Source organism: Mustela putorius, unplaced genomic scaffold (genome assembly GCF_011764305.1).
Source record: "Mustela putorius furo isolate JIRA1106 unplaced genomic scaffold, ASM1176430v1.1 tig00000174_pilon_pilon_pilon, whole genome shotgun sequence".
NCBI lineage: Eukaryota > Metazoa > Chordata > Mammalia > Carnivora > Mustelidae > Mustela > Mustela putorius.
Genome location: NW_025421304.1, coordinates 33,923,058 through 33,945,132, shown reverse-complemented (window position 1 = coordinate 33,945,132; position 22,075 = coordinate 33,923,058). Strand labels below are relative to the sequence as shown.

At 40.3% G+C, this 22,075-nt stretch overlaps 1 long non-coding RNA gene across 1 annotated transcript; it reads left to right on the top strand.

Annotated features, from left to right (window-relative positions):
* Nucleotides 1-1,229: 1,229 nt before the first annotated feature.
* Nucleotides 1,230-22,068, top strand: LOC106005952. The gene is made up of 6 exons (XR_001179716.2): nucleotides 1,230-1,823; nucleotides 4,254-4,376; nucleotides 7,376-7,493; nucleotides 12,761-12,914; nucleotides 16,244-16,356; nucleotides 18,196-22,068. It is a non-coding gene; the product is annotated as an uncharacterized LOC106005952 (long non-coding RNA).
* The last annotated feature ends 7 nt before the right edge of the window (nucleotides 22,069-22,075 follow it).

The following is a 22,075-nucleotide window of genomic DNA, read 5'->3' as shown; positions in this document are numbered from 1 at the left end:
CTTAGATTTGTGGAGGTGGGAAGTCTGTAATGGGTCTCAGTGAACAGAAATCACCATGCTGCCGGGGTTGTGTTCCTTTAAGAGGTTCTAGGGGAGAATCCGTTTCCCTGCCTTTTGCTGGTGGAAAGACCACCCGTATTCTTGGATTCCTGGCCTTGTGCTTCATCCTCAAAGCCAGCAACTGGAGGTAGACCCCTCTCACGTCCCAGGACACCATTCTCAGCTGTGTTATTCCCGAATAATCTCACATTACAAAGTCAGCTGGCTCACATCCCACATTCCCTCCGCAACTTAAATTTCCCTTTGACACGAAAGGTAACAGAGCCACAGGATCTGGGAATCAGGACGTAGCCGTCCTTGGGAGGTCTTCATTCTGCTTCCCACTGAAGGCTAAGTGTCACACAAGAAGTGAAACGGAGTTGGAAGGAAGAAATGCAACACTGGGGATTGAAAATGTTCTTTAATATACGAGGATCCAGAGGGAAGACATACCGCACACATTCAAACACACACAAAGGAACTCTGCAGAGCAAGGCCTTCCAAGATCAGTTGCTTCAATTTTCTCCAGAAAGTCGGTATCACCGAATGCCACCTTGTTTCTTTCGGTGAGAGAAACACGCAGGGTATAATGAGAGCATCTGATCGTCAGATTGTTTGCGGAATGAATGGAAATTGAGGGATGATTTCATCTTTGCCCTGCACAGATTTGGCTCACATTTTATTAGCATTAATCTGCCAGCCTGTGTCCTCCTTTTACTGTCCATCATTCTTATCAGGGGAAAAAAAAAAAATCCCTCAGCTTCCAGGTCATCACTGAAGTGGATCTACACAGAGAAAAAAAAAAAAAAAAAAAAGAAAGCAAGGTGGAGGAAAAAGGTATTATTGGTTATATTTGAGCTTATACTACTTCTCCTTTTGCTTTAATATAAAAGTTTAAGGTAAAAACAGAGTTTTCAAAAAAATAAAGCATGACACGAAGCGTGTTAAATCCTAGTTCACAAGTCTGCCAGAATTCCCAATTCTGGTCCCGATTCGTTTTTTTTTTTTTTTAAGATTTTATTTATTTATTTGACAGACAGAGATCACATGTAGGCAGAGAGAGAGGAGGAAGCAGGCTCCCTGCTGAGCAGAGAGCCGATGTGGGACTCGATCCCAGGATCCTGAGATCATGACCTAAGCCGAAAGCAGAGGCTTTAACCCACTGAGCCAGCCAGGCACCCCTCTGGTCCCAGTCTTAAATTGTCATGAATATTTGGCATACATCTATTCCAGACATTTCTCACGCACACACATGTACACATTCAACAGTGAGGATGAAGAGATAGCTTGTTTCCCAGCGTGGTGTGTGGGTGTGGACCCTGCGGCTGGTCTGAGGTGACGTCGGTTGACTGGGAAACATTTATGTCTTTGATGATATTTAGTGTGCCTTTCCAGGAAGAAGAGATGTCTCTATGCTATTGTAGAATCTCTTTTTTGGGCCTTCCTTATCTAGGAGAGTTGTAAAGCTTTCTATACAAGAACCAGACCTTCTTTGGAGACTCATTCTTGGCACACTCTATTTTTCTTCTCCTTCCTTTTGCTTTTTTGTTGATGGGCTCCTCTCATAGAAGGTGAGTGACTGACCTACAGGCATTACCTACTACCTTGCTTCCTTTTGGAAACATCACATCCTTGAATACATTGTTTCCTTGATCTGCTCTCTGTTTCAAGGATACTGGTCATCTGCACCTGGTCTCTTAACCATCCTCTGTGGCTTTCCCAAGCCCGCGAGTGAGGCTCTCACACCTGTGATTCCTGTGACAGAACCAGAAGGGTCCAAGAAGGTACTGTAGATTACTTTTGTGGATTAGATATAAAATAACTGTGAAATTTGCCTTAAATTACATTAAGCCAAATCCTCACTTACTGTTTACTTCCATTACAAAAACATGGAAAAATGTGTGTGAGTCTCTGCATTTCAGTTGATTCAACTGCTTTTCATCCCATATTTGTATTATCAAAAAGCCAATACATTTGGGGGCACCTGGGTGGCTCAGTAGGTTAAAGCCTCTGCCTTCGGCTCGGGTCATGATCCCAGGGTCCTGGGATCGAGCCCCACATCAGGCTCTCTGCTCAGCAGGGAGCCTGCTTCCTCCTCTGTCTCTGCCTGCCTCTCTGCCTACGTGTGATCTCTGTCAAATAAATAAATAAAATCTTAAAAAAAAAAAGTCAACACATTTGAAAACATTTTACAACTGAGCACATTTTCATCACCATAAAAATTTTTATCTCTTTAGCAACTCTGTGCTGTTTTTTCTGTCAACTACCTCCCAACCCACTCTACTTGACCAAACATTAATTTCTCCCAGTCATGGAAATCTACCAGCTCAAAACTCCCACAGTGAAATTTCTATATTTATTTTATAATTACTTTCAGTTGTACTAGACTAGGGATCGTGGAGAAAAAAAAAAAACTAGAGGTTAATTACCAAGAATGTAAGTAGCTGTATCTTTTGGCTCTGTGTGTGTACGTGTGTGTGTGTTCCTTGTCTTGCTGCTTTGGCTGTGGCTTGGGGAGTTAATTAATCTCCATGTATCTCTTTTTTTCAGAATCTCTAAAATGCTGCTATGAAAGTTAAATGTTAGAGTTTACATCTTAATCACTTGTCACAGTGCCTAGCACATAGTAAACTGCAATTGGCTGATAACATTGAATTATAGGATTTCTCTGTCTGCCCAGGAACGTGCCATCCAGTGCCAAGTTGGAAAAAAAAATAAATATATATATATATATATATATATATATGTGCGCACGCATGTGTGTGTGTATATGTTTTATTATCATTATTAAAAGAGAGTAACTTGGAACTATTGAGGTATTTCTACCTCCTATATTTTAAATGAATTTTTAAAAAATTCATGAAAGTGTATGATCTCATTGTTTAATCATAGAATATATAATCCAAACAAAATAGAATCCATATAAAGAATACCATGGAGCAGATAATGCAGTATTTTGGGGATACCAAAGCAGAGAGAAAAAATACAGAGTAACAAGAGCCAAAACACCTGTCTAGCCCCCAGAGCAGACATTGCTGAAATGATAGGGCCCTTCTTTTGAGACATGCAGAATTATCTTACTGGGGTGATTGACTGCACGTGCACAGAGTCAGATCTACCAGAAATGCATGAGGGGTGAGTCCTCTTTATCACCCCATTCTAACGTAATGTTATGAAGAAGAGCTCAAAATACATAAAGAATGTCAATGGATTTATTTCCTTTAGATAAAAATAATAAAGCATAAAAGCAACAAGTAGTAAACTAAAAGATGTTCATACAATGAAAACATCTTTAGGAAAATATTCCTAAAATGAATAGTCAATCTGATAAAAGAAGAAAACTGGAAAATAAATGAGATATGGAGCTTATTTTTTAAATCTATGATTTCAAAGAATAATTTTTACCACAACAGAGGATAATTATGAAGCAATGAAGACTCCGTAAAATACATATTAATCAAACACTGAATTTGAATGTACATGTGAATTTATAACCAATGTGGAGTGAACTTACTTCATATTCAAAGATACAAAGTAAATTCCTAAATATTGCCGTTTTATTTAATTTTCCTCAAGTCCTGAAAACAATTCTTGTAAAATATATTCTGATTTAAATAAATTCAGAATATAATTTCCTTTAAAGATGCATTTTTACAGCACATTTATCAAGTCACTGGATGCTGTACTGGAAAAGCATGAAAGCAAGAGGCCCAGTAAACTCCTGTAAAATAAATCACATACTCATTTTCAAATACAGCATCCCAGAATATTAGAACTAAGCACATTTTAAAGGATTAACTGATCCAATCTTCCTCACCTTGCTTTCAATGTTTTAATCTTTGTAATAACATTTTCCCTTTATTTATATTTTTATCTTCTATTTGAGATTCCTATTCTATGTAAGATAAATATTTTTATATGTAAAACTATGGATTTCTAGAAATTCCCTGGGATTCATTTTCAAACAGGGTAAGATATAATGTCTTCTATCCCTCTTTTGCTTGTAAAAATTAGATCAACTGACTCAGGCAAGCAGTTAGACCATCAGAAATTAGGAGAAGCTCCAAAGACCCAGGGATCTTTTTAACACTCGTCTCCTGTTGGTACATTTCAATCAGCAGGAAACTGCAGCCCATTAACTACATGCAGAATCTGTTCATATATAAAGTCAATACATAATATTGTATATAATTTGTATTTGTTTCTTTTTAAAGATTTGATAGAAAGCACGCCTGCGCACATGTGCGGGGGGGAGGGGCAGAGCGAGAGAATCTTCAGCCTCCCCGCTGAGCCCAGAGCCCCACACAGCTGGACCCCACGACCCTTGAGATCAGGAGGTGAGTTGAAACCCAGAGTCCAAAGCTCAAACAACTAAGGCACCCAGGCTTCTCTAACATTACATTTTAATACAGGATGTGCTACATTATATGCATAAGCTCATGTATATACAAAGGTGCACTTTTCAATGGAAAAATACATGCAAAGATTATTATACTGACATCCATTCTGACTAAATATGGGAAGATTCATCTTAGGTAAGGCTGCCCCAAACTTAGGAAAATAGAGGAAACTCTGTAAGTCATGGTCATTGCATTTGAATCAGTATTGAAATGAATACTGTAACTTAAAAAAAATGAATGGAGCTTTCTGTGATGGCGTTTGCCAAATTGTGTTCCTTGGACTATTAGTCCTAGAGCAGGTTAACAAGCGTTTCAATGGAAAGGAGAATTTTGGTCGAATACATTTGTAAACTCTTTCGTGAGACACCAGTATCCACTTTCCATTGTTGCATAGGAGTTCAGTTGCCTTAAGGTGCAGACATGCTCAGTGCCTTTCCCAAAGGGAAATTGGACAGCAATTCTCTGTTCCATACGACCATGGGACTCTTATGTAACAGGGGATCCTCACCAGAGTTGTGTTCCTTGGAAGATCTGTTGGGGCTGTTTTACACTATATTGTCTGTAACTGTCACTTATTACATGGTTTGTGTGATCTCTGCATGTAATTCTTTAAGACTTGAGTGGACATATTTCATATACATATAGAAGTATATATGTATATTTTTCAATAGAACATATGTGTATATAGGTTAAGTACAGTTTCTAGACAGAACCTTTATTTTTCTCTATAGGAACGAATCCTTTGAGTCCAGACTTAACAATAAAAATTTAATTTCAACTTGCTCTGTCTAGAATAGACATTCCATAAGGATGAATCAGATCATAAATGACAGTAAAACGGTGCCGCTTATTCCAGGGACTCCTCTTTTTTATCACCAGGTTTTCTACCAGGTGAAGATCTGTAGGTGTATGAAAGGTAAGTCAATGGATTACTTGTACTTTGAGGTCTTGATTCCCACATCACCGAGAAGTATTGTTTCTTACGCGAGGGTCTGTGGGAAACTTAGCGATTCTGCTTAAGAACGCTGTGCACATCTTAAATCACCATAGAAAAGGAGGCTGGTCTGGAGAGACAATATTTTAATGAGCTAACTTCCAGGAATGAGCAAATTCAGGCAGACTGTCGAAAATCCGCCACTGAGCTCCCCAGGTGGTGGTCTCCCAATGCAAGTCATTTTCGATTTTGCTTCTTTGAAAATAATTTAACACCAATGTTCCGGTTTACCTGCAGCGAGCATCACGGAGGAGGTGTCCACGTAGCGCTTCCGCTTCCACAAGCTGTACGTGCTGAAATTGATCCCCCCAGCAGGCTGTGTGTGATGACACATATGAGAGTCAGGAATCACACACAGGCCAATTAGACCGCTTCTTCAGAGTCCGTGGGTTTGCTGTCTTTGCGGTTGCATTGTGTCCTCTGTAATTCACACTGTATCACAGACTATTAACTCAAGCTGCCTCTCATAAAATGTTGAGATAAATAAAACTAAGATGATTTTTTTTTAATGACTGGTATAGCTATCGACTCCCAGATTGAGGTGAAAAGGACTTTGTTACGGCAGCCCCGAGTCACAGATGGCTATTGAGGTTTAAATTAATTACAATCAGGGGGCTCCCGGGTGGCATCCAACTCTCGATTTCGGCTCAGGTCCTGATCTCAGGGTCATGAGACAAGGCTCCGTGTCTGGCTCCAAGCTGGACATGGAACCTGCTTCAGACTCTCACTCTCCCTTTCCTTCTGCCCCTCCCCACTCCTAAAAAGGTAAGAAAAATAAATTAAAATTAGATGCTGTAAACTGTTTGGTTTCCCAGCTCAGCAGCTCTATTTCAACATGCAGTAACCACATGGAGTTTTGGACTGTTGTATTGGATAGGTACAGAACATTGACATCATCACAGAAAGTTCTGTCAACAGCCCCACGGGTCCTGTTGTTCCTAGATGAGATCCCAAGGTGTGTGACGATCACATTTCTCGTCCAAACACATCAGTGATTTGTTCAAGTTCACTAAGTTACCAAATTTTAAAAGGAATCTGGCTGTGTTTGTGACGGTATGAGTGTATATATTCTTGAGTGTGGTTGTAAAATTATTGGGGATTTATCACTAGTCTTAAAATTTTCTGAGGGGCTCCTGGCTGGTTCAGTCAGTACAGCTTGGCAACTCTTGATCTCATGGCTGTGAGTTCAAGCCCCATGTTGGGCATAGAGATTATTGAAAAATAAACTTTTCTGAATTTTCTGAAATGCACTGGGATATCATTTACTTAATATATCCATGCTAAGTGTAGATGTCCATGAATTAAAAAAGTACACACACTAAGGAATCCTGGCTGGCTCAGTTGGTTGAACATGTGACTCTTGGTCTCAAGGTTGTGAGTTCAAGCCCCACACGGGCAAGGATCCTAGCTTAAAAAAAATAATGAGTTTTTAAAAATATACATGCTAATACAAGCACCAACACCTCAAGATTCAGAACATTTCGTCACCTCAAGGGGTTCTTTTGTGACCCTGCTCAATTACACCTACACCGAGGTCCAGCAACCACTTGTATTTAATGTGCTCTTTTTCGTTTGGCTCACTTTCTGTATCCTTGCTAAACTCACTTTCTTTGGTAGATTTTTAAGTAGATGCTAGAAATTTCTATGTAGTTGATGAGGCTATTCGTAAAGACAGTTAGATACCTTCATTTCCAGCAGTGTGACTTGTATTTGTTTATCCAGACATATTTCTTTGGCTAGAAGCTCCAGCAGAACGCTGACTAGAAATGACAAGAGTGAACATTTTATATGGTTCTTGAGATTAGAGGGAAATGTCCAATCTTTTCATCATTAGGCATGAAGTGGTCTCTAGGTTGCCTGTTTGCCTGTCTCAGGGATTTGAGCTTATCCAATCGTGGGAGCCAGTAAACAGTTTCTAAGTCTGTTGTTTTTGATGCTTCAGGTTGAAGTCAACATGACGGACAGTTAAAGGAGGAAGAAGAATGTAAAATGGCATCATCATGAACAAGATGGAACCCGCAGACCAGAGCCGGCACCTAGGAGGATGGGCAGGAACCTGTGTAAGTCTGTGATGTCCTCAACCTTGATGATGTGAGTATCTTGCCGGAGGAGCTGGTGCCCTTGTGTGATGGGGGTAAGCAGGCATCTGGCCTGAAAATCAAAGGAACTAGAAGGTTCTGGGATGGGGGGGGTGGGGTGGCAACTGCAGGTCTGTCCACTGCTTGGTGAAGGGGAAGAATCACATTCCCGGTAAACACTCCTTTTGCTGCTTCCTACAGATTACGGTAAGTTGTGTTTGCACTTTCATTTAGTTCAAAATATTTTAAAATTTCTCTCTTGGGATCTCTTCTTTGACCCATGTGTTACAAGCATCTTTTTAAATCTCCAAGCGTTTGGGGATTTTCCTGCTATCTTTCTGGTACTAATTCTAGTTAATTCCATCATGGTCAGAGTGCAGATATTGTATGGTTCCTATTCTTTCAAATTTGTGAAGGTGTGTTAGGGCCCAAAATGTTCTCTGTGAGCTTGAGAAGCTGTTGTTGAACAAAGCGGCCTTTGTGTATGTTGACTTCAGTATGTCCGTACTCACTTTTTGCCTCCTGGATCTTTCCATTTCCAACACAGGAATGTTGAGGTATCCAACTCTGACAGCAGATTCAGCTCTTCCTCCATGCATTTCTGTCCGTGTTTGCCTCATGTAGTTTCATGCTCTGTGACAGGCCCTTGGCAAGTAGTGCGAGTACCTTGTAATAACAAGACCATCTTGTTTTTTTCCTCCCTGTCCCTTGTATAATCGCGGTCATTCATTTCATTTGTACGTAAGCATCCATAAGCATATAAACATACATAATCAAATATGCTGTTCCTATTATTTTGAGCAAATAATTAATCCATTAATTTAGAATAAGAAAATTGAACTTTTTTCTGCCTTCACTTATTCCTTTATGTGCATCTGAGTTTCAGACTTAGATCATTTTACCTCTCTCTGAAGAACTTTTGGTATATTTTGATACCTTCCCACTCTGCTGTATATTTCATCCCTGTGACTTATTTCTTTTCTAGCTGGAAGTTTGTACCTCTTGATCCCCTTCGCTTGACTTACTTCAGCTGCTCCCAGCTCCTTCCCTCTGGTAACTTACAGCTTGTTTCTTCTATGAGTCTGCTTCTGTTTTGTTTGATTTTAGTTACATGTAGAACCTAGAAAAACAAAATGAACAAATGGTATTTGTCTGACTTATTTAACCTAGATAATACCCTCTAGTTTCATCCATGTTGTCACAAATCCTAAGATTTCATGCTTTTCTAGGTAATATTAGTAATATTCCACCACATGCACAAGTGTGTGTGTGTGTGTGTGTGTGTGTGTGTGTGTATACTCCGCATTTTCTTTATCCGTTTATCTATTGACAAACACTTAGATTGCTTCCATATCTTGGCTGTTCTCAGTAAAGCTGCAGTGAACATAGGGGTGCATCTGTCATTTTAATTGGTGTTTTCATTTTCTTCAGATAAATGCCCAGCAGTGGAATTGCTGGCTCATAGGGTAATTCTATTTTTAACTCTTTTGAGGAATATCCTTACTGTTTTCCATGGTGACTGCACCAATTTACATTCCTCTCAACAGTGTACAAGAGGTCCCTTGTCTCCACATCCTGGCCAACACTTACGTTTTGTCCTTTTGATAAAAGCTAATCTGACAAATATGAGGTGGTATCTCACTGAGGTTTTGATTTGTGCTTCCCTAATGATGAGTGATGTTGAGCATCTTTTCATGTGTCTCTTGGCCAGCTGGATGTCTTCTTGGGGGAACATGTCTTCAAGTCATCTTCCCATTTTTTAATTGGATTGTGGGGGTTTTTTCCGTTTTAAATTGTACAAGTTGTTTATATATTTTGGATATCATCCCTTTGTGAGATGTAGGATTTCCAAATATCTTCTCCTACTCAGTAGGTGGCCTTTTCATTTTGTTGATGGTTTCCTCCCCTGTGCAAAAGCGTCTTAGTTTGATCTTATCTCCTTTGTTTTTTTTTAGCCTTTGTTGCCCTTGCCTGAGGGGAGTGATCAGAAAAAAAAGAAAGAAAATGCTAAGACTGGTGTAGAAGAGCTTACTGCCTATGGTTTCTTCTAGGAATTTTACGGTTTTAGGTCTTACATGCAAGTCTTTAAACTATTTTGAATTTATTGTTGCATACAGTATAAGTTCAGTCTTTCCAGCACCATTTATTGAAGAGATGGTCTTTTCTCCATTATATATTCTTGCCTCGTTTGTCCTAGACACTAACTGACCATATAATTGTGAGTTTCTCTGTGGGCTCTCTAGTCTATTCCACTGATCTGTGTGTCTGTTTTCATGCAGTATCATACTTTGATTACTACAGCTTCATAGTATAGTTTGACATCAGACAGCATGCTCCCTCCAGCTCTGTTCTTCTTTCTCAAGATTACTTTGGCTGTTCAGGGTCTTTTGTGGTTCCATACGAACTTTAGGATTCTCTCTTCTAGTTCTGTGAAAAATACCACCGAAATTTGACAGGGATTGATTGCATTGAATCTATAGATTATTTTGTGTAGTATGGACATTTTAAGACTATTCTTTCAATTCATGAGCATGGTATATCTTTGCATTTGTGCTCTGTTCGGTTTCTTTCATCAGTGTCTCAGAACTTTCAGAATACAGGTCTTTTACTCCCTTGCTTAAATTTATTCCTAGGTATTTTATTCTGTTTGATGCAATTATAAAGGGAATTGCTTCCCTAATTTCTCATTCTGATTGCTTATTTTTAGTATATAGAAATGTAACCAGTTTCTGTATGTGATTTTTATATCCTGTGACTCTACTGAATTCATTTAATAGTTTTTTTGGTGGTCTTAAGGGTGTTTTTTATATATAGTATCATGTCACCTGCAAACAGTGACAGTTTTACTTCTCCAATTTCAGGGCCTTTTGTTTTTCTTTCTTAATTGCTATGACTGGGATTTCCAATACTGTATTAAATAAAAGTGGTGGGAATGGACATCACTCCTTTGTTCCTGATCTTAGAGAAAAAATCCTCCAGTTTTACCCCATTGAGTAGGATGTTAACTGTGGATTTGTCATATATGTTCTTTATTACATTGGCATACATTGCTTCTATACTCACTTTGCTGAGACTTCAACATTTTTTTTCAAAGATTTTATTTTTTTTTAATTTGACAGAGAAATCACAAGTAGGCAGAGAGAGGGGAAGCAGGCTCCCCACTGAGCAGAGAGCCCGATGCAGGGCTCAATCCCAGGACTCTCGGATCATGACCTGAGTCGAAGGTAGAGGCTCAACTCCCTGAGCCACCCAGGTGCCCCAGAATTCAACATTCCTTGCAAAGCAAATCCACTGGCAACAAATTTGCTCAAATTTTGCTTGTGTGAGAAAGTATTTCTCCTTACCTGCAGGGTACAGAATTCTAGATTGGTGACTTTTTTTTTTACCCTCTCATCACTTTAAATGCTTCATTGCTTGTGTGGTTTCTGAAAGTGTTTATCTTTGATTTTCTGAAGTTTGGATAGGATATACTTTGGTGTAAGTTGTTTGTTTTTGTTTTTATATTTATTGTTCTTGGTATTTGCTGGGCTTCCTCGATTTGTGGTTGGGTATCCAGCATTAACTGGTGGAAATTCTCAAACTTTATTGGTTCAGGTATTTCTTCTGTTTCCTTTTTTTCTATGGTATTCCCATTATGTGTATATGATACCTTTTGTACTTCAGGGTTCTTGCATATTCTGTGAGAGGTGTGTGGTTTTTTGAGTTTTTTCCTTTGCTTTTGAGTTTTGAAAGACTCGATTGAGAGGTCCTCAAGTTCGGAGACTGTTTCCTCAGTTGCGTCATTTTGTTCCAGTGTTATTGATCACTCATATTTCTTTTTCGGTTCATTCTAAGAATTTCCATCTCTCTTCACAAGGTACATCTATTCTTGCATACTCTCTACTTTATCCATAAATGCCCTTAGCATATTAATCAGTTATTTTGAATTCTGGTCTCCTAATTTTAACATCCCTGAAACAGGAGTCTGGTTCTTATACATCATCTATTTCTTCAAACTAAGATTTTTTTCTTTCTTGCTCTTAGGTACTGGGTAAAAGGAACCCAGCTCTGGTTCCAAACAAGGTTTCTGCTTGTGAGTTTCACTCTGTTAAGTTGTGATTCTGTTTCCACCTTTGTCTCCAAATTTGGCACTGCAGTTTCCCCAGCGACCTCACATCTCTGACAGATCTGAGATGAATTTTTGATTTTCTTATGTGTTCCATTATTTCTACTTATTGTTAAGATAGAGTAATGACTTCCAAGCTCTTTATATGTAAGACTGGAATATGGAATCCTGTATTATAAGATGTTAAATAATTCAGAACCCATATGATAACAGGGAAATACTTTTCAAAAATCTGTTTAGTTAAAAAGGGAAAAACTTCTTTTCCTATGACATACCATTTTATTAACTTTGGATGGCAATTTCTATATTTGCCTCAAATATCCCATCCAAAACAAAATGTAGGGTCTTTTTATGAGAAAAAAAGAGGTCATTTAAGATATTAACATCCCACAAAGGCACAAAGTTCTGTTGAGGTGAATATTGCTGCTGGTGTGAAGAAATGGATACAGGTAACCTCTTAAAAAATGTTCTTTTCCACTAGGACCATAAATAAGAAAGACAAAAGCCTACAATGATCCTAACCATAAGTATCCTAAATATGTAACTGTGAATCCAAGTTTTTAGGATAAACATTGACCTTTTCTTCCTCTCAGAACATTTCTTGACTTGTTAAACTTTTTGGTGGAAGAACTGTTGGCATCTAGTCATAAAAATAGTGAAATTTCAACAGTATTTAAAATTTAGGTAGTATTTAATGGAATGTAATGAAATATATGACCTCCATTTTTATGAGAGTATATTAGAATGCCTTTTTTTCTTAGCCCTGGATGAGAATAGGATGTACAGCACAATTCTCAAAATTTTATTAACCTCATCAATGAGGGAACCATCAGGAATACACGAACTCACTTAACGACAGAGAAGGAAGGCGATTGTTTGGTTAGTCAAGAAAGAAATGTCTAAGATTGCTAAATTATGTATGAGATTGGCTGTCTAAAGGCCAATAAATTATATTATCAATATTTTCTGGTTAACCTCTAACTTTATTGAGCTTGAAACTGCCTACACATTTATCAGTTGTGGATTGTTAGTCAAATACATGGTGACCGCAGAGTTACACCTCCAGGAGTATTAGAAGAGAGTCCAGCAGGATTTTTATAAAATGCTCTAATGTCAAAGTAATCACTACTTTGTCTCTTTCTAGATGCAGCTCCATGGTTCAGCTTGTCTTCTACTCCAAGATGCCTTTTGGGTTCAGAGGGATGCAGTGGAAACTCCCACCCCCTGAACATCCTTCCTGGAGGTTTACATACAATATACAGCCCAGACAGAGCAGGAATAGCACGCTGGGAAATAAGGTAAGAAATCAGTGTACAGTAGCCCCAGAAGACCTTCATTTATCTTTCAGGTAGTAAACTCCATCAGTGTGTTTAAAGGACAAAACTGCCTGAGTTGTCCCAGAGGAGGATAAAATAGAGTTGCAGACCCAATGTTAACCCTTCCTTACCCACATGTAAATAATGTTTCTGTGAAGGGTCTAGCATTTGGGTTTGGTGGTGATAAAGGTTACTTTTTTTTTTTAAAGGGCAGAATCATAATTTTCATGCGAATGTAAAAAAGAATACTTGCCGTAGATCTTATAGAACTCAATTAATGAGTAAGCCAGCCAAATGTTCCACTGGTTCAAAGGACAGTTCAAACAATATATCTATATACATAGGCAATCAGGAATTGGGGGGGGAGCACAGGGAATGAATTTACACATAAATGCTCAATTTGTCAACATTTACAGGACAATAATCAGTTGCATTCCACAGATTAAACTCATTAGCATGTCTATGGAAAAATAATTTACAGTACTATAAGAAAGTATAGATGATAAAATAGCTTAAAAACCAAGAACTGGATGACTGGGAAGGGTGAAGGAGGCAGAGACCCAGTCATCTTCTGTGTGGGTGTGTGTGCATTTCAGATGTGTCCATTTCTGACAATAGGGACTTTTATCAAGTATTGACCTAGAAGTGGATTTGCTAAATCAGGGGTATTCATATGCTTCGGTTTAGTGGATATTGACAGGTTTCTGTTCCCCAGTGATGGTATCAAGAGACACCCTCATCAGCCACATAGGATTCTTTGCCCCACATAGAATTCTTTATATGCTCTTGAAAATTAGGAAGTTCCGAATCTTGGTTCGGATCTACAGAGGGTGAATCTTTAAACGGTCTCCTTTGTGGATCTCATGCATCCTAAATTTTTAGAGCTATCAGCTGTGCTATAATAAAGAATATACTTGGAACCAGAGGCAAAAACAGATAAGGAATTTGTAAAACCCTTGGAATTGGGAGACCGGTGTGTGTTTATTATGCTAATGAGGGGACTGGAGGTGGGGCCCTCGTTAACTGCAGGATGAAGGCTGGTCCCCAGAGAGACTCACCCCTGGCTAAAGCACTGCAACTATGGGCATCCTCAACTTCTGGGAAGAAGAGGAGGTTTGGAGATGGAGTTCCATTCCAGGTCCCAGGATTTAATAAATCATACCTACATTAACGAAGCCCTGCTGAAAACTCTAGACCCGGAGCTCAGTGAAGATTTCCAGTTTGTGAACATACTGTGGCTGGTATGAGTAAAAACACTGCTTCTACCCCGAGTCTTACATCTAGCTCTTGAGTAAATCATTCTAGAAGTATCAGTTCTATGAGCACAGGCCAGTCTAGATAGTTCTTGATATTCTGTCCATGTAGACAGATTCTAGAAGGTTTTTGGCTAAACAATGCGAACACTTGTGTGGGAGGGCTATATATCATTATAGCAAATGACACCCTCTAGAACAGTAATTTTCCGTTCAAAGCAGGTCAAGACAAATCACTACCCCACTTGGAGTCCAGACAGTGGGCCCTGACCTCTCTAACAGGACAAAGAGGAAGCCATTGTGTCTCAAATTCTCGCAATATGGAAAGGATTCTAGTCTATAATTCATAAAATATTCTGCTGCGAGGCTTCAATTCAACAGACAAAATGTTTAAGTATTCAGATTGGGGAATCAGATTGGCCCAAGAGGAGAAAAATAATCTAGAACTGGTTATTAGGCCAGTAAACATTCACAAACAGCACAATAGTCTGCAATATCAGGATGACACTTCAGCCTTCATTTCCTAGCAGTACATAATTTCGGACATAAAGAATTATGTTGGACTTTGGGTATCTAGCTTAGACATTTTGATTTGAACCTCTGTTCGCAGTGCAGAGTTAAGTTTTGGTCCGTGGAGTGAGAAGTGAATGCCACAGGAAAGAGGCTCTAACAGTAACCCGGTAAACTGAGAACGGTAAAGCCAAGAGAGGAAATTTACAATCACTATTTTTTTTTAAACTCCTAGGGCTTGCATTCACTATTTACTTCTCCCATGCAGAGTATGCTTCAAAATATATATATATATTTTTAATAAGAAACTTCATTTTCAGGCAGATACACAATTCTTGAAGGACCGAAGAGATCTGGCTCTCCCACAGAAACCCCACAGTTGTCTTCCAGCCAATTACGAGTAACCTCAGTACCAAATTCAGGAAGGAGGAAGTAGTCTGTCCATATCAAAGCAAAGACTGCAGAGAAGTTCACCAGGGAAAGAGATGTTCTAGGTGGTTGCCGTAGGGAAGAGAGACCAGCACTTAGTCTGAGCTCAACCTCACTGAAACAGAGGACCGGAGGGAGTTTTTAAGTGCTGGCGTGAGAAGTAGAGCAAGTCATCTGTGTTGGCTGATTGGCTTTACCCAAAGAAAAATGATACTCTGTGAAACTACTTCCCGTCACAGAACTACCACAATCCAGAGCAAGGCCCATGGGTGACTTACTCTCGCAAGCTCTCCCAGAAACTGGGGAGTGTCCGTTGTTATCTTCCTCAGTGTTTTACGTTCAAGAAGACGGGATGCAACACTGGGAAGAGGCTTCCTAAAAGATTGATCATCTCAGAGAGGCAGGAGAAAAAAAAAAAAAACCCGACAAGCTTTCTAACATAAATATTCTAGAAAAGGAAGATCAGGTGCCTGTGTAAAGCTTGATAAAGCTGAGGGTAATGTGGAGGCCCTATAGGTCATTGTATTGACAAGTTTTTAAAAGGACTGAAGCTGGTGAACAGAGGGGCGGTCTCTGAGCCAGAGTTGTACGGAAAAAATAGGTTGGGAGGGATTGGCTGGCGTTATCGTGGGGGTGGCAAGTCTGAAACCTGCAGGACAGGCTGGCGACCCAGGGACGAGTTGGTGCTGGTGTCTGAGTGTCGAAAGGGGTCTGCTGGCAGAATCCCCTCTCCCTTGGGAGTCCTACAAGGCTTCCTCTTAAGGCCTTCAACTGATTGGGTGAGGCGCACCCACATTAGGAGGGCTAATCTGCTTTATTCAAAATCTTCTGAATTAAATGCTAGTCACATGTAAAAAAAATACCTTCATAGCAGCATCTGGACTGGTATCTGGTAACATTAATTCTCACAGGCGGTGAATCTGATACACAGAAAAACCCTCTAACGGACTAGATAGACAAAGAAGTGTCCAAGAAATATTCCTGTGCTACTGTTATTGAATAAATCAGCTGGTTAATGGGGGAAAATTCAGGTGACTGGAAAAAGACTAGGGTCTTGTGAGTTTTTACAGTTTCAGAGAAGCCGAGACAATCATAATTTTTCTTTTCTGGATAATGAAGCTTGCACTGAAATACATGAGTATGGCAAGAGTGCCCTCAGGCAAAGAGAATGTGGCTTTTTGAGAAAAGGATCCAATTTGGGAAGTAGGAAAGGCGCTTCGCGGGCCACACAGGTAAGGAGATTCTGACCTTCTGACAATAAGCGAATATTGTTCCAGTAACTGCAGGGGACCCAGCACACAATCTGAGAAGGAAAGACCTTTGCGATTTACATTTTCACTGCGATACAGTAAAAAAAAAAAAAAAAAAAAAAAAACCAAAACAAAACAACAAAGAAAGCCAGAGATCTGGAAATACAGCTTTTTGTAGAATTCATCTACGCACCCAGGCTAAGAATTGGATGTAGTTAGCCTTAAAAATGGTGACTTTAGGTATTGGGCAGGGCTGGGTACTTTGGGAAAGTAGCACATAGAACTGGATAGAAGGCTGCATTCAAGCACTGAATAGGGATGCTGAGCAAAGCTTGCAGCCACTGAACTACTATGCACCTGATGGGCTGCTGGCTCTCAGACCACTGGGTACACCTTCAAATGCCAATTGCTGTTTTCTGGATAGTGGCCATTTTTTTTTCTCTACATGGAGGCCCGAAGATCATTTTGGCCACATTCTACCTGTGACCTTGTTTTTGAACTTCCAGAATTCTGTATAGAAGTAAAGTTACCTTAACCTGTTCCCAAGGGTTCCTCCTCCTTCTAGAGTCTTCCTTATCTCCCACAGTCTGCTCAGGACAATGTTTTTTTTCTTTTCTTTTTTTTTTAAAGATTTATTTATTTGACAGAGAGAGAACACAAGCAAGGGGAGTGGGAGGGGGAGAAGCAGGCTTCCCGCTGAGCAGGGAGCCTGATGCGGGGCTCGATCCCGGGACCCTGAGACCATGACCTGAGCTGAAGGCAGCGGCTTATGGACTGGGCCACCCAGGCGTCCCTGCTTGTAACAACTTCTAAGGAAATTAAACCACTCTCTAAGTCAGATTTCTGGAGATGGATTTGCAAGTATTTACCTCTCTAAAATCCGCAATCTGCCTAGACACATTCAGTCGTTACATAGTTTCCAGAGCCCACACTCTAGGTCCCTTTCCCTATTCCACCTTCTACTTCTTTTTTTTTTTTTTTCCAAAGAGGGTGGGTGTTGGGGGAGGGGCAGAGGGAGTGCAGAGCCTGACCTGGGGCTTAATCTCACAACCCTGGGATCGAGACGTGAGCCCAAATCAAGAGTCAGACGCTTAACCAACTGAACCCCCAGGTGCCCCCTTTTTTTTTTTTATACTTAAATTGGACACTGAGGAGTAGCGACTACACCACTTTGGCATAAGGATTATTTCAAGCTAAAGGCAACTGAGCAACAGGAGACGAGAAAAGCTCTCTGTCCTCCCATTTGCCTAAAAGCAGGACGTCCATTTGTACAGGTGTCCCCTCTCCCTTCTCTGCCAGGAAGGACAGATGTCAACTGCTGGAGAAAACTCTAGACCCCCGTCAGCTCCGAGATGGCATGAGGGGGACCTAAGAAACCTGACCGAGTAGCCCTTAGCTTTGCACCATTTTCTGCCCTAGAAACTCAAATTCCTTTGTCCTGTCTCTGGTTGCTTCTGCACTACTTTTGAAACCCACATCCAGGATTATTAATTGAATTTATCATTTAAAGGGATCTGAAAATATACTGCCAAGAATGAAGCAGAAATTCTATGTAGTCAGTGTTTTATCTCGCATCAAGTCTGGCGATTACAAGATTGTCTTCTTTTTCATCATTTCTTGGAACAACTATCCTATCTCTGAGAATTTGTCAACACAAATGCAGAAACTGAATTTTTTTTTTTAACCGTTCTTTTTTTTTGTGTGTGCTCATGGCTAGAACACCAGTGGTTTGCTGATGAGGTTTGTGTGTGTGTGTTGTTATGCTCGGAGCTTTTAAAAAAAATTCAATGCCAAAACCTTTGTTTTTGTCCCCTGCTGCAGAGAGCATACATATCATGAATGTATCCAACTGAGCTGTTATACTGAACAAAGCAACTGAACTTGGGAAGTGCTTCTCTCTGTGCGGGCTTCCCCCCAAAAAGGAAATAAATTGGAGTGGTCTTTTCGTGGACTGAGCGTGGCCGTGGTGGGGGCCCTGAGAGTCCAGAAGGCCGGGATTGGAGTTCCATTTTCCTAACAAATGAGTAATCTGTCCTCAATCCGAATTGGTTGAACACTACAGCCTTCATTGTTTCCATGTCATTTAATGCCCGTAAAAATGAATTCACTGGAATTCAATGGCTGTCGGCTCAGAATGTTTGCAGTGTGTTCGTGCTGGACTCCAGGACCGATCGGTTCGGTTTTTTGTTAATTTGCTTTCTCTGAAAGAACATTAGCCCAAGAATAAAGAAAGTAGAGAGGATACTCAGGATTCCATCACAAATTAAATTATTTTCAAATTTCTTTCCACTCCAAGCTCACATACTAATTTTATACAGCTATCATCAATGCTTTCATACGGTTATGTTAACCATGTATTTTGTAATGATATTTAGTGGGTACATAATATTACATCAGGTCGATTAAGCAGTTTCCTTAAGCATTCTGTCATCCTGGGGAGTGCAGAGTGAAGCTGTTTCTACTGAAACAAATGATTAAAATTAACCTGTTGTTTAATAGGAATGCAAATGGAGTGTTCTCCATTGCCTTTTGAGGGAGCGGGCACACAAGAGAGGGGAGAGAGACACAGAGAGTCTCAAGCAGAATTCCTGCTGAGGGCAGAGCCCTGACAAGGGGCAGGATCTCAGGACCTATACTAGAATCAAGAGTTGGAGGTTTAACTGTCTGAGCCCCCCAGGCCCCCTGCCATTTATTTTCACAGAAATTCCATACAATGGTCAAATGCTGTGTACTTTTCTGATGACCCACTACGAATTTCCAAATATGTAGGTAGATCTTTCTGAAGGACTTGAGCATCATTTACAAACATCACATCTCTTTTTCCACAAATAAAGTCCGAGGCTATTTCCTGAATATGGTTTTTTTCACATGCCATCACAATATATCAAAACCAGGATACTTAACTCAGATCCAAGACTCTCAAGTATGCTACCGTTCCTATTCCAACGTTACCAGTTGTGCTAATAACATCCTCCATCATAATTTTTTCTTGGCCCAAGCCCAGTTCAGAATCACATTGTTAGGTACCTTCATTCGCCTTTGATATGAAACCATTTTCATGCCTTTGTCTTTCATGACCTTATTGAAGGACAGTTACGTTATAGAATGTCCTTCAACGTGTATTTGCCTGATGTTCCCTTGAGACTGGATCCAGGTGATGCATTTTTAGAAGGAACGCCCCAGCCATGATGCTGTGTCTTCCCACTGCATTATTTTACAAGCTGTCAGCTTGTCCATTGGTTAGTGATGCTATGTTGGTCATTTCAGTAGATGGTGTCGACCAGTTTTCTTCCCTCTAAAGTTACTATTTTTTCTTTTGTGATTAACAAGTAATTTGAGGGAGATACTTTAAGATTATGTAAATATTCTGTTCATTAATATTTTACCCACTGTATTTAGCATCTATTAATGATACTTGCCTGCATCAATCATGACTGTGATGGTTGCCAAAAAGTGATTTTTATAATAAACCATTATTTCTATATTTATTAGTCTTCTGCTCGACATGACACCTTTCTCTTTCCCAACATTCATTTATTTCTATCAGTACGGAGTCGTATTTGCTTATTTAATTCAGTGCATGTTTTGTTACTATTGATCATGTTATGCGCAGATTGTTCCAGATGTTGCCTGTAGGGAGCCCCTGCAAATGGACGCCTGACAAATCCCCGTAATACTTTAAACACTGATTTACTTTTTTGGCACAAGATGCTTTAGGCTTATCCTGAAGTTTCTCTATCTCCTCCAAGAATCCTTAATTCCTTTAGTGAGTATTGGCATGTAGAAACCAGGGCCTGTGGGCTTGGTCAGAAGAGTAAAAATCTGTGACCTTTGACCCATGACCCATGCACGTGCCCTCAGCTCCATATGGAAAAAGCACTACTCTGTGCGGCAGCTGAAAATACGAGGTTTCCCCTTCCTGTAGCTCAGAGGCCAGGACTCGAGTTCTTTACAAAAGGAGTGAGTCACTAGCATTGCTGATTTCTTTTAGCTCCAGATGGCAGAAGCTGTTTTCCTAAAAGACATAGCTGAGCACCAGCCTCCCTTATCCCCACATAGGATGGAAGCCCTGCTCCGATTGTAGCAACCCAAGCATGACTGGCCCTAATTGTCTTCGCCCCAGCTGATTCTTAAGATGGACTTTTTGTGCTGCGGGAAGAACCCAAGCCAATGAGATTATACAAGGAGGTTACACAAGCCATCCAGCACCTGCTTTTAGAGCAAGGGATCACATAGGAGAAGGGGGCCACTGTCCTTACCCGCAGCTCCTGAACAAAATGACAGGTTCTGTTGATGAGGGACTCTGCTTTTCTGCCCCAGGGGACTTGTTTGGGAAAGAATATGGAGCTATCCAAACTTAAAGAGATCAACAAAACAATGGGGATCTTGGGGGAGTGTTTAACTAGGGAGCACATAGCTCCATGATCATGGTAGCAAACTGATGGGGGCACTTAGAAATTGAACAGAATCAAGGCAAGACGTAGACATTAAGAGCCATCCTGGTTTCCTGTTCAACTCCGAGGGTCCAGAGGGCTGTGCGGGAGTGCTTGGTGGTACCCACTCAGGGGAAATTAAAACAGTTTGACGCAGAGCTAAGCAAAAATAGTCCCCAAGCCACATAACTGTCAGCAAAGGACAGAAGCCTCACTGTCACTGGAGGATCCAGTTTAGGCTCTAACCAAACACTGGCTGAACAGTAAGCCACCCAGGGGAACCCATAGGAAACTGGGCTTAATAATAAAACCACAGCCATCCCTGGTGGTCTTGGAATATTGCAGGCATGCCCAAGAGTGTGCCCTTCCAGGAGTGATTGGAGAGGGATGTCCAAAGTGCTAATCCCTGTTTGAACATGGGACAAAGACCTAAACTTGAACTATGGTAGGAACCTCTAAGCTATATACACATAGAATGGTGAGGGCTAAAATCTAGCTGTCCAAGAGAGCTTGAGCACAGACGCTGTGCAAAGTGTGGCTTATGCTAACCCAGGGGTAATGTCTAAGTAGCACTGGACAAAATCCAATACTTTTCCGACTAAAATGTAAAATTAAAAATCGGAGTACAGACTAGACATTATAGATATCTTGGACATCCAAGATGTTCACAGGACAAAAATACCATGTTTAAAGAATTAAAGGAAGATATGACTATGTCTTAAGAAAATAGAACTTACTGAAAAGCAATAAACAGAAATTCTGGAGTTGAAAAGTATAACACAACTTGAGAACTCACTAGAAGAAAAGACCATGTCAGGAGAATGAGAAGACAAGCCCCAGGCAGGGAGAGAATGTTTGCAAAAGGCACACCTGAGAAAGGACTGTTATCCAAGATATACAAAGAACTCAATGATATATACAACAACAGTAAGAAAACCATCTGATTAAAATGTAAGACCCAGACATCTCACCAAAGAAGATACACAGATGGCAAGTAACCATGTGAGAAGATGTTCCACATCATCCGTCCTCGGGGAATGCGCCACATCCAAAACACGGACCACACCCAGTGCTAATGAGGACAGGGAGTACCCAAACTCTTATTCGTTGCCAACTAGAATGGAAAATGGTATAGACAATCTGGTAGAGTTTGGCAAATTCTTCCAAAACTAAACATCCTTATAATACGTTCCAAGCAGCCTACTCCTCGGTATTTTCCCCAAAGGAGTTGAATGCTATGTCCCAACAAAAACCTGCACATGGGGGCA